Raw genomic sequence first — 13,284 nt, forward strand, 5'->3', positions numbered from 1 at the left:
CGTATTTCTGATGCTTGTATCTGCAGCGCATATAGCGCAAGGAGTAGGCAATGAAGCCATCGCTTCTTTAAAGTGTTTTTTTTTTTTGCTGTCCTTTCTTTTAAAAGGCCATTGAGTTTTTCACAGAGTCCGTTTGCTTGCGGATGATAAGCAGAAGCTAATTTATACCTAATAACAGAACTATATTTTCAAATAGCTCATTCATGAAGTGCAGTCCCGGTCAGATCGCACACACCCCATCTTGGAAACACTTTGCGTACAAGGATCTTGGAGGCACACGCAGCATCGGGGTGCATGCATGGACCCGCCCCTATCCATCTTAAAAAGGGACATACTACAACTAATGTATACCTAAATCCATTGCAAGTCGGCAACATATCTACATAATCTATGTGCAGATGCTGGAATGGTCCATTAGGTCTGGGAATTACTCCTCTCACTGTTCGCACAGTATGACCTGCAGTAAATCTCTGGCACACAATACAGTTTATAATAAACTGTGCCACATATTCATATAGGTTTGGTAATGAACCATTCTTCTGCAATAGTAGTAGCTAGACTCTCTTGAGTCACATGCACTGAGTAGTGGACTTCCTTCAATGCTACCCTCTGTACTGCTAGAGGCATAACTGGCTTTCCAGTGCTACCCTGTCTCCAAAGTGCCACAGTAGGCGACAGAAGACATCCCCGTTTTTTCCCATAACTTTCTCTTCTGGCGATGCTCGTCCTTGCATTTCAACTGTACAATGGACATCGTATTGAATCCTTCCTTAACCAGCATTGGCTGTCTTAGCTCTTATACGTCACCCTCAGATATAGTTGGATTATAGGCTGCTTTCTTTGCCTCCAAGTCTGCAGCTTCATTTCCATAAGCGATTAAATCTGTTCTCTTTGAATGGGCTGTGGATTTCACGATCGCTATCGTCTCTGTAAAAATCAGTGTTTCAATACGTTTTTCTAATAATCCTGCATGTTGCACTTGAATGCCGTGTGCGTGGAGGAAGCCCCTCCTTTTCCAATGTGACGAACCTGCATGTACAGTTAACGTCACGTAGGCAGAGTCAGACTACACGTCACTTCCTCATCCTCAAAGCTTCGCAGTGCATCAATAAGCGCGGCTAATCCTGCAGCCTGCGCTGAGTAATTAATTAATTAAATCTCCTACTGATCATTACCTCCAATTTACCCTCTCGGTTCAGTTTTACCACTGCCGATCCAGTATGTCTCATCCCACTTTTCTGGTCAATTCTCGATGACACTTCAATCAAGACCACTTCCCCTCTCCCTAAAGCATTTTCTCTAACTTGGGGAATATCATCATAACACTCGCTATATGTTGTACAGTCATGCATATCTTCTCCCACTGGTTCAGATATAAACATTGCTGGATTCTCTGTGCTAGACCTAACAATTTTAATCACAATGTTTTAAATAATGACCTCATAGGCAGATGATCTCTGTGTGGTCAATGTACTTTTAGGTTTCTCTACAATTGCGAATAATGCATATTCTACGAACAGTGTTACTGAACATCCCATGGTCACACTTGAAGCCTTTTCAATTACAAAGGCAGCTGCTGCCAATGATTGCTCACAAGGATAATGTCCTTTCATGTCTTGATCTAAGATCCCACTATAATAAACCAATGTTATTTTCTGCGCAAGTACTGCCGCCATTACCTCTCCATTTGAATGAGTGAATAAGTAGAATTCTTCACTATAATTTGGAATTCCTAACACAGGGACGGTACTGATCGCCTATTTTAATTCCTTAAATCCTTCTGTCACCTCTTCTGTCCGTACTAGTTTATTTTTTATCATCTGTGCTTCCTTGAGTCCTTTTAAAAGCGGTCGAACGTATGTACTGTAGTCATACATCCAGACCCTGCAATAGTTGCATAGGCCTAAGAATTGTTGCATTTGTCCCCCTGTTTATTGCTGTTCAGTCTTCATAATGGTCTCTGCACTTTCAGGCGTCACTTTTCTTCCTTTGTGTGAAATCAACTGCCCTATATATAGTACTTCTTCTTGGAAATATTGTAGTTTTTCCTTATTCACTTTGTACCCTTTCTCTGCCAATATAGTCATTATTTGACAGTCCTCTCTGCACCTTTCTTCTGTCTCACTGCACACTAAAATGTCTTCAATGCATTGAATTATGACGCTTTCAAGTTGAACATTACCCAAGTCCATCTGAAGTACTCTGTTAAAAATTGAGGGGGACTCACAGTACCCCTGAGGCAAACGAGTATGTTTCAGACAAATTGTTCTGTATGAAAAATGAAGGTTGGTTCTTGTGAATCTTCATGAAGTGGAAATCAGAAAAATTCATTCTTAAAGTCTACAACAGTGAAATACCTCACTTTTGGCAGGATATTACACAATATTGTCGGGGGGGTTTCGGAACTAAAGGAAATTCTGCTTTGACTATATTGTTTAGGGTCTTAGATCTTGTATGAATCTCCACAACCCACCCGTCGATTTTTTTGACAGGGTAAACAGCCGTGTTACACAGGGAATCTGATGGTACCAAAATGGCTTGCTTCATTAAAGGGGGTATGGTTTCGAATATACCCTCATCTTCTTCTCTAGACATGGGATACCGTTTTGCACGTGGCAACATTGCTCCTGGTTTGAGCTTAATTTTCACTGCTCCTACTCCTTTCAATAGACCCAGGTCATATGGACCGTCCATAGTATACTTGGTACCTTTCCCAAGTCTCCCTGAAAAAATGACGGCTTCTTTTTTACCAATGCCATTCTCTGCGGTATTTCTAAATTCTCGATCTTAATCCAATGAGTGAGGCTTATGAAGAATACGGTCTCCTCACTTGAACTGTCATCCCTAAATAGTTCCTTGTCTGTCAACCTGTATCTTTCATCGAGGCTAACGCTGTTCACCCTTCCATCATCTGTCCCATGAAGCATCACCCGTTCTTCCCTCACTATTGCTGCTTCTAGTTCTAAAGGGATAATCTGCCCTTCCTCATCTTTAGGAATCTCTGGCCTGAAAAAAAATGTATCGGGTATACTCAACATCTTGCCGATCAATTTAGGCAACCATGATAATAAAATCATCACTCCATACAAAAACACACTCCCTCATCTATAGGTACTCCTCGTAGAGCTTTTCTTCCTGTAAATGCTAATATGAACTCCCTCACATGTACATAATGTATTCCTGGTGTGGAACACACCATTCCTTCGTCAGTGAAAGATATTGTCATGTTCAGTTTCATCATCAAGTCACGTCCTAGTATGTTTACTGGCGTTTGTTTAGAAAAAAAATGTATCGGGTATACTCAACATCTTGCCGATCAATTTAGGCAACCATGATAATAAAATCATCACTCCATACAAAAACACACTCCCTCATCTATAGGTACTCCTCGTAGAGCTTTTCTTCCTGTAAATGCTAATATGAACTCCCTCACATGTACATAATGTATTCCAGTGAAAGATATTGTCATGTTCAGTTTCGTCATCAAGTCACGTCCTAGTATGTTTACTAGCGTTTGTTTAGAATATAACAATCGCATACACATGTTGTGTTCACCGATAGAAACTGGTAATTTGAACTAAATATGTTGCGCCAGAAAATCCCTGCGCATTCATGACAACACCTGACATTGGATATTTTCCCTCGTGTATCCAGGAACAAATTGCTCCAGTGTCCACAAGAAATGAAAACGTCTTGCCTCCTATCTTCACCTTGACCCTTGGTTCCTCTCTGGGGTCTGGTGATAGAGATATATTCCCAGATATATACCCGGATTTGGGTGTAGCCACTTACATGGCTCCCATGTCTATTTACCATTGGGATGTACCTGTCTGTTGCATTGGAATATATTGTACTGGTTGTATCAGTGCCTTGTGCGTCTGCGTATGTGCTTGCTGTTGTTGCCCCTGTGGTGGCTGCATCTGCATTGGAATCTGTTGTTTGTTGTGCTTGCAGTGCATATATATGAGTCTGCGTGTGCTCTTGGGCGTAACATCCTTGTGAACCTGTATTATACTGTGGAGCATATCCCATCCCCCCACTTGCAGATTGCCAATTCTGTTGCTGCATGCCTCCCCTACTTCTACATACTAACTAAAGGTCCTAATTTACCACAGCCCCAACATTGTGGTGGCGGTCTACCATTAAATACTCCCCTTCCTTGATGCCCATTCCCTTTGCAGCTCGGCATAAAATGATACCCATTCTGATCCCTCACGTATGCCACATTATTCTGCTGTGGCAACTACACTGTTTGTGGCATTGATCCATCATTTGTCAATAGCACTCCTTCTATGGTATATTCTGATAATTTGTTCTGCACTAACTTTGCCTCTTCCTGTTTTCTACCCTCTGCTTTCTTTTTGTTTTTCTCCCTTAACATTCTACAATAGTGCACAATTGCCAATTCAATCTCTGGCCATGGGTTTGCTTCAATTCCTACCTGTTTAGTTGACGCTGCACTGGTTCTGGCAGTCCTTGACACAAGATATGATTAAATAATGCTACTGTCATGTCCCATGATTCACGCGTCTCCAGATTCAATTTGTCCTGAATCTCTTGAATAAAGGCAATGGGGTCTTTAGTCTCCCCTAGTTATTGCCCCAATATCCGATGTATCAGGATATTGTACTCTAAGTGATCGACACACATCTGCTGTAAAGTTATGAAATGGCACTCCATCATGCACTGTGCTTTGTGCAGTGACTTTTGGATTCCCACCTCTTTTTCACACATCGTCAGCTCTCTCCACTAAGATGGCTGATAATAGGCCTTTAATATCGCCTATAAAGTCGCTCCTGACGTTCTTTTTTTTAGTTCGGAAATCTGTTTTTCCGTGCCCGAAGTTAATCTTGGGAGCGTACACTTTAAATTGCGTTTGTCCATGTGAGGTCACAGTATGTATTGTGGTCGACCTCCCCCTTTTTGTAAAAGTGGGAATTGTGACAGTCTTGGTTCGTGATCATACCCACCCACGCTCCTTGTTTTCCAAGCAGCGTTGTCTTCGCCAGTTTGACTTCGTCCTGGCAAGGCTCTTAATCTACTTATATACAGTGGGGATATATCCCCTGTACTACGTGACCGTACTTGCAGCCTTTCAACATATGGTGTTGATTATGGTATTTTTTCTATGGACTCTTCTAAATCTGACCACTTTCCGCATGCACCCTCTTTCTGCGCCCTCTCATTCTCCTCTTTCTTTATCTGCCATCATTATGCCCCAGCTCGTGTGGCTGTTAACTTCTATATCATCGAGATCTAACCTAAATAGCGACATTGTTCTATGGTCCTCTATTATAGCACCTATTGATTTACCTACAGTTCCCTTTAGTCAGGAACTTCCAATGCTCTCTTGAGTCACATACCTTTCTTTATCCCTCATCTGCCTATATAGTTTCCCAAGCCTCTGTCCTGTCTTCTGTGTCCTGTCGACTAAACCATGCTGATCGTGGCATTCCTTGCAAATCCCTTCTTGGCTGTGTTACCCTCTTTCTTCTTCCAATTGTTCTTGTGCTTCTCTGGGCAATATACTTCTCCAGCATGGGGTCTGGCATGGATTTGCATGCTCATGAATATTCCCTGTCATCAGGCTGGGAATCCTCGGTAAATGAAAAAAATTGTTTCAGTTTCGTTTCTGAACTGTCTTTCTCCCACAAACCAATCACTGAGCTCTGCATCATACTACCCACAGCCAATGACTGCCCTCTACCTAAGCCCCTCCCCAGGCAGCCATCTTCAGATTTTTACCGCACGTTCAAGTGTTGGGAGTCCTCGCGTTTCGCTCTTGGAGTTTTCTGCGTTTTTTCACTTTTTGCATAGGAAAACTCTATTTCTGGTCAATCGAGCCTGTGTGGTCCCTCGATTATCCTTCCGATTAACGGGGACAGAAATCGTTGAATGTTCTTCTTGGAAGCTTCCAGAACTTCTTCAGGTCTACACCGTGCAGATCATGTCGGATGAGAAGGAGGACAGCGCTCCCCTCTTCAAGCTCTGCTCCGGTTTGCAGAATGTGTCCATGGATGACAAGCATTCCTAGTGCCTGTATTGCCTACACCCGACGCATAAAGAAGATTGTGAGATCTGCCGTGGCTTCACCAAGCGCACAATGAAGGATCGACACATCCGGTTGGCGACGTGGCTCAAGGCCATGGCCTCTACCCCAGGTGGTTCATATGGGCATGCCTCTTCTGGATCCAGCCAACCTGAGCAGGCCTCTAAGTCCTTTGAGGGTGCTCCATTCGTAGGGGCCCAACACAAGGCCAAGCACTGCGAGTCCGCTTGTGTTGGGGTCGGCGCTGCTGTGGGTCTCCGGGACGGTCAGGGCGCATTTATCATCACCTTCGGCATCGGTCTCCAGCCACCGCTCCAGCTCTTCGTCCAAGAGTAAGTCAGCTACCCCGGGGATGCTGCGGGAGACACCGAAGAAGGCCAAGCAGGCCAGGGTGCCCAAGCTGCCCGTGAAGGAGAAGGCCAAGCAGGATAAGGTGTCCAACCTGGCTGTGAAGGAGAAGGCCAAGCAGAACAAGGGATCCGGCATGCCCGTGAAGGCCCAGGTGCACCAGTCCAAGTCGTCATCCTCCATCCAGTTGGTGGTGGCCTCCCTCTCAAAAGGCAATAGGGACGGACTCAGGCCAGGGTACCCCGACGACGGCCAGAGTGGCTCTTCCTCCCAGGAAGGAGGCTTCGGCCAAGTTGGTTGAGAAGACTCCGGAGAAGAGAATGCTGGACCTCAGCCTGAAACCGACCCCTCCGGACCCTAAGAAGGGGGGGGGGGCGGAGAAGAACTCCATTTAGTCGTCCGACGAGGAGGAGATGCTTTCCGTCTGCAGCATTCAGGGTGATGACGACGTCCAGGAAAACATTGTGAGGTTGCCCGCTGGAGGTGACGACGGTGATGACGACATAGGCGCTGGGCCCAGCGACACTTCCTCCCCAGGTGCTTCCTAGAGACCTTTCATAGGACATCCTCTCGACCCTCCACACACTGGTGTCAGAGATTCAGAGGAGGATGCCAACGGCGCCACCAGCGACACGACTGCCGGTGACCCCGCTGACACCGGGGGAACCTCTGCCGAAGAAGAGGAGGAGACATTGTACACCTCCAGTCCAGCCATTGCTACCCCTTTCCCCTAGGGGGGCGGAGTCGGACATGGTGACAACTGGCACAGATGATGAAGGCGGGATGGGAGACCTCCCATCACCACAGCCGAGACCTTCTCCACCGGACGAAGTGGGATCCTTCCATTCCATGATCGCACGTTCATCACAGCTTTTCCAGTACACCCCGGAGGAGAAGAAGAAGGAGGGCTTCTTGTTTCAGTGCCGGGAGGCAAAGAGGAAGACCATCCTTTCGGTCCTGCTCCTGGATGACGTTTGGGATGAGGGGCTGGCACTGCTGAGGAACCCCGCCTCAGCCCCGGCGAAAAGAGACCGACTTGAAAATAAGTACAGGGTGCCGGACTCTGCAACTGTCTATGATCTCAACCTTCGTCTGACTCTGCTCTCGGCGCTCGCCAGGAAGAAATCATCGAGTTTGGCGTCTTCTTCATCCGCACAGCCGGACAACAAGAGGAAGAAAGTAGATTCCATGGTTAGAAAGGTCATCTACTCGGTGGCGACGATGGTCAAGGCTGCCACGCCTTAGCGATCGTGGCCAGATATGACCGGGAGCTTTGGTACAAGATGGCCCCTCTCCTGGATTTCCTTCACGATGACAAGCAGGTTGAGGCTTTGGAGATTCTCCAGGAAGGCGACGTGGGGTCTGACCACGCCATCACTGTGGCCCTGGACATTGCGGACAGGTGTTTCTGCAGAGTTTGCCTTTGCCGTCGTGGCTGGCTCAAGGCCAACAACTTTAGAAAAGAGGTCCAGACGAGGGTCCTGGATATGCCGTTCGACGGAGACAAGCTGTTCGGGAAGGCTTTGATGAATCCCTCCAGGCCATCAAGATGGACACAGAAACGCCCCTTGCCCTGGGCACTCTGCAGCAACGACGACCGTCCTTTCAATCCTCAGGAGGGAAGTCTAACAGGTCTCCGAAGGGTTCCGGCAGGGGCTCATCCTCTTACTGCCAACCCCCTCGCTCCTCGACCCAGGAAGCCAACAGGGGTCGCTCCAACGCCTTCAGAGGTGGCCGCCGTGGTTGTCAGAGACCTTAAGGCGGCACGTCGACCTCCAAGCAAGATTGAACCGTCCAAGACGTCGGGCCACCACCCATGCACCCCGGTGGGAGGCCGGCTGGCAAACTTCGTCAGCGTGTGGGAGACCATCTCCACCGATGGTTGGGTGCTGGACGCTCTTGTCCACGGACACACCTTAGAATTTCAAAGAAAGCGTCCTCGAATACCACCAGTGGAACAGCAGGAACAACACGTCCCTCAGCTGCTGCTGGAGGTCCGGGCCATGTTAAGAAAAGGGGCGATGGAGCGTGTCCCACAGAGGCTCCGTGGCTCTGGAGTTTACTCAAGATACTTTCTCGTAAGAAAGAAGACCAGGGGCTGGAGGCCCATTCTTGACCTACAATGACTCAACAAGTACATAAAGTTCCAGAAGTTCAGGATGGTCACTCTGCAGCACGTGCCCGACCAACTGAAGCAGGGAGACTTTCTGTCGTCATTGGATCTAGAGGACACGTACTTCCACGTCCCCATACACAGAAGACATTGTACGTTCCTTCGTTTCGTCGTTCAAGGGAAGTATTACCAGTTCAAGGCCCTTCCCTTCGGACTGAAGTCGGCGCCTAGGATCTTGACCAAGTGCCTGACGCCGGCACATTTGCGACTACAGAGGATTCACGTGTACCCATACCTGGACGACTGACTCATTCGGACCGAATCAAAGGACATCGCCGTCGATCACACGGCGAGGACCATTCGGCTGCTGACGGACCTGGGGTTCTCAGTGAATTATGCAAATTCCTGCTTGACTCTGTCACAGGACACCCTGTTCCTGGGAGCCAGGCTCAACACCGTGTCCTGCCTGGCTGTTCTGTCAGAGAAAAGGATAGTGTCCATCTTGGGCAAGGTGCAACGGCTGTTAGCACTGAAGATCGCCACGGTGAGGACCACCCAGTCGCTGATGTCGTCACACATATACCTGGTTCAGCTCTGCAGGTTGCGGATGCATCTACTCCAGGAGTTCCTCGACAGCCATTGGGTCCAGCTGTCCAGAAGCTTCCAGGACAGGATTGCGCTTGATGAGGAGTTTTGTCGGGCGATAAGGTGGTGGGTCGTGCACTCCAACATCGCCAGAGGCACGGACTGTCAGAGACCCGTACCAGGAGACTGGTCATGACAGACGCATCTCTGGGGGGATGGTGATCGCACACAGACGTCTTTACGCCAGAGGCCTGTGGCTACCATAGGAGAAGACGCTACACATCAATGTACTGGAACTACAGGCAGTGTTTTGGGCCCTCAAGTCATTCCTTCCGCCCCTCCAGGACAAGGTAGTGAGAGTCTTGACGGACAATATCACCACAGTGTTTTACATCCGGAAGCAGGGGGGCACCAAAGCCCTGGCACTTTCCAAAGAGGCGCAGGACTTGTGGCACTGGGCCGTTGCCCAGAGGATGTTCCTCATCCCGTTTCACCTGGCAAGAGTAAAAAACCCTGTCCCTGACTCTCTCAGCAGGAATGTGCGCTCTTGCCATGAGTGGGAGCTTCGGAAGGATCAAGTGGACAACCTTTTCTTCAAATGGGGCAGTACCCAGATCGATTTGTTTGCGACGTCGATGAACACCAAGAGCCGGAGTTTCGCCAGCAGTTTCCCCCAGCCGTCGGGCATGGGGGACGCATTCTCCTTCCGTTGGGAAGGCCTGATTCTGTACGCGTTCCCCCGTTTGCACTGTTACTTCGAGTACTCAGTCAACTCAGACGGTACCGGTGCAGGATTATCCTCATCGCACCAGCGTGACTGAGGCAGATCTGGTACCCTGACCTTCTCAGCATGTCAACATCCCCGCCAGTCAAGCTGCCAGTGGTCGCAGACCTCCTCGCCAGGGAAGGAGGTGCAATTCTGCACCACGACCCAGGATTGCTAAACCTGAAGGTCTGGCTCTTGCAGCATTAGAGTTTGGTGGTTACGAGCTTCCGGCGGACTACAGGGAGGTGCTCGCTAAGGCCAGGGCATCGTCGACTTTTAAATGCTACGGGCACAAATGGAAGTGTTTTGCGATTTGTTGCCGATGCAGAAGATCAACCCTCTAAGGGTCACGGCCCCTCAAGTTCTTCCGTATTTACTGTCGTTGGCAAAATCGGGGCTGGCTCACGCCTCCATCAAGATACATTTGGCGGCTATCTCCCACTACACGAGGTCTCCGAGATGGTCTTCATTGGGGTTGCAGGAATTCATCAAGGGACTGTTCTGCTCGTTCCCGCCGGTAAAGGCTCCGGCCCTAGTGTGGGAACTCAACGTGGTGCTTATCAGGCTCAAGTTTTTGTTGTGGAAGACAGCTTTCCTCGTGGTCATCACCTCTGCAAGGAGATTAGGTGCGATTCAGGCCCTGTCCTGCAAGCAACCTTACTTGACTATCCACGAGACGAGAGTGGTGCTGTAGACGTACCCTTCATTCATGCCCAAGGTTCCATCGGAATTTCATCTCAACAAGCCCTTGGTGTTACCTGTGTTTTTTCCGACGCTTTCATCACCGGCTGAAAGGACTTTGCACTCGCTGGATGTGGCTTGAGCGCTGAAGTTTTATGTGGCCCAGATGAAGAGTTTCCGGAAACTTCTCAGCTTTTTGTGAACTTTGGTCTTGTGAACCATGGGAAGGCCCTGTAAAATGCTTCCATTTCCAGGTGGCTGCCCGGCTGTATCTCTCTTTGTCATTGGTTGGCAAACCGACCGCTGCCTGGCTGTCCGAGAGCCTATTCTACCAGAGCGATCGCTGCTACAACGGCGTTCCTGTCTGCTGTACCCCTGTTGGACTTTTGCAGGGCTGCTAGGTGGAGGTCAACGCACACCTTCACGAAATTCTACTGCGTCAACAGGGATTCCCGGGAGGAGTCCAGAGTTGGCAGTGCTGCGCAACCTGTTCGCTTGAAGTTGAACCTGGTGAGGAGGTAAGAGTAATTGCTTCTGTTGAGCCTTGCCACCTCTCTTGGTTGTTCATGTGTGTACTGCTATGTATTCTTTATTCATGAGCATGTGAATCCGTGAATCCATGCCAGACCCCATGCTGGAGAAGGAACAGGTTACTTACCTGTAACTGTTGTTCTCCATCATGGGTCTGGCATGGATTCACATGCAAACCCTCCTGCCCACCCCTCTGCAGCTCTTCTCTTGGTCCTACTGCCACTTTACGTGCTGCCAAATATGCTTGTGGAGGGGGTTAGGTGGAGGGCAGTCATTGCCTGGGGGCAGTATGACCCAGAGCTCAGTCATTGGTTTGTGGGAGAAAGACAGTTCAGAAATGAAACTGAAACTGTTTTTTCTTTTACCGAGGATTCCCAGACTGACGACGGGGAATATTCATGAGCATGTGAATCCGTGCCAGACCCAAGCTGGAGAACAATAGTTGCTGATAAGTAACTTGTTCCTTCCGTGACATAAATATTCAAGTTAGTTATCTTTTAATCCCCTACTCCTGTCGATTTCTTCCCTTCTTCTCCTTAATTCCCCTTCCTATCGCCTTCGTTGCAACCTACATACTTTCAGTCTTTGGTCTTCTGCCTCTGTAAGGAACTCATGGTAGCACGTAAAGTGGCAGTAGGACCAAGAGAAGAGCTGCAGAGGGGTGGGCAGGAGGGTTTGCATGTGAAAGACACCCACAAGTGATCAAAGTTCAAGGGTGTTTATTAAACTGCATAAATGGCTGAGAAAAACACCTGACCTAAATCTAAAATGGGAGCAAGCTACGACCATAAAATGAAAATAAGGCAGTCCGAGTGGCGTCTTCTCAAATAAAAAGGGCATAGACCAAAAAAAAGAATTAAAAACGTTTGCCAATCCTTACTACTAGTTACAAAAGAGTGTGGGATAGTGTTCACAAGAAAAGAAAGAAGTGTTCACAAATACTAGGTCAGGGTGTTATGACCACCTTCCCCGCGATACTCGGGGCTTCTCCAATACGAGGTTACAGTTTCTTTCTACTATAGAAGGTATCTTCTGTGTCCAAGACTCCTTCAAGCAAAGTCTCTTACTTCACAGAACCTGATGCTTCATAAATGATAAAACAAAAGGTACTTCTAATTTCTCTTTATTTTGGGCGATTGCTTTTCACCAATGGTTCCCCCTGAGCCAGGCTCTGATCCGTTTCTCTACGTTGGTCTCCCTCAGTCGGGCTCAGACCAACCAATAGCTTATCCAGCCCCCAGTCAGGCTTTCTCTCAGCCGCCACTCAGGCTTTACAAAGTTTGTACGATGTACCCTCTGCCGGGTTCAAACACCAGTTTCACATTGCTCATGATTTTAAAAATGCGTCAAGGACTTTCGATTGTACAACGGATTTGGCTGGACCCTTGTATGACCACCTTGACACCATTCATTGGCTTCTAGTATTTTCAGTCTATACCTTTAAACTTTTAATGTTGCCACTGTAACCTCGAGTTTAACACAGTCCGGCTCTTATCTGGTTCTATCGACTCACCGGCTGGGCTGAACTCTGCGTTTCTTTTTCCGATGTAGTCAAGGACGGTACCACAATGGCAACCTAGTCTCCCCGCCCTGGCTATCAGTGTGGGAGGGTTCGACGTACCGCTAACATCCGTCACACCATCCGCCAGCTGCGATTCCCGGTCCTTTGTTTGGAGGTTTTGCTGGTCTGGATTGAAAAGGGCAAGGGAAATTCCCTCCTTGATGTCCTTTCAGGTTGCGCCGTCTTTTCTCCTTTGTTTGAACTGACGTCCTGGAATCACTGCTTCCTTGTACGTTCCGCCTTGCTCAGAGAGTGCTCTCGTGCTCCGTCTTTTATCCCTATGGGGAAGGGAAATGGCCATCAAGTGTGTGAAATCAGGCCATTGCCTGACTCTGCCGGACCCTGGAGTTGGGACATGTTGGGTATACAGCTCTGGTGTTAGTCTGTTGTCTTTCAGGGTAATCAGTCTGTGAGAAAGTGTTTGTGTTAAGAAAGGGGGAGTTGAGGTTTCAAATATCCTACGGAGTAGGATGGGTCAAAGGTGTTGTATAGATGGGCATACTGCGCCTCGCCCTTTGGTGTCCCACTTCCACTCCCCGAGGACCCCCCATGCAGGTGATCCTCCTGCGCTGGTCCACCCCCAGGAACTGGATCCAATAGCGATGGCTGTGTCCTCGCCACCTGGATGACAAATCCCTGGGGACTAGTCA

General features: G+C 48.3%; 1 protein-coding gene across 3 annotated transcripts in view; it reads left to right on the forward strand.

The window, feature by feature from the left end:
• The window catches only part of CDK5RAP1 (CDK5 regulatory subunit associated protein 1), a 741,070-nt gene that overhangs the window by 263,146 nt on the left and 464,640 nt on the right, over nucleotides 1–13,284 (forward strand). The gene's annotated exons all lie outside the window — the stretch shown is intronic.

Source organism: Ambystoma mexicanum, chromosome 3p (assembly GCF_040938575.1).
Source record: "Ambystoma mexicanum isolate Mex_15411 chromosome 3p, UKY_AmexF1_1, whole genome shotgun sequence".
NCBI lineage: Eukaryota > Metazoa > Chordata > Amphibia > Caudata > Ambystomatidae > Ambystoma > Ambystoma mexicanum.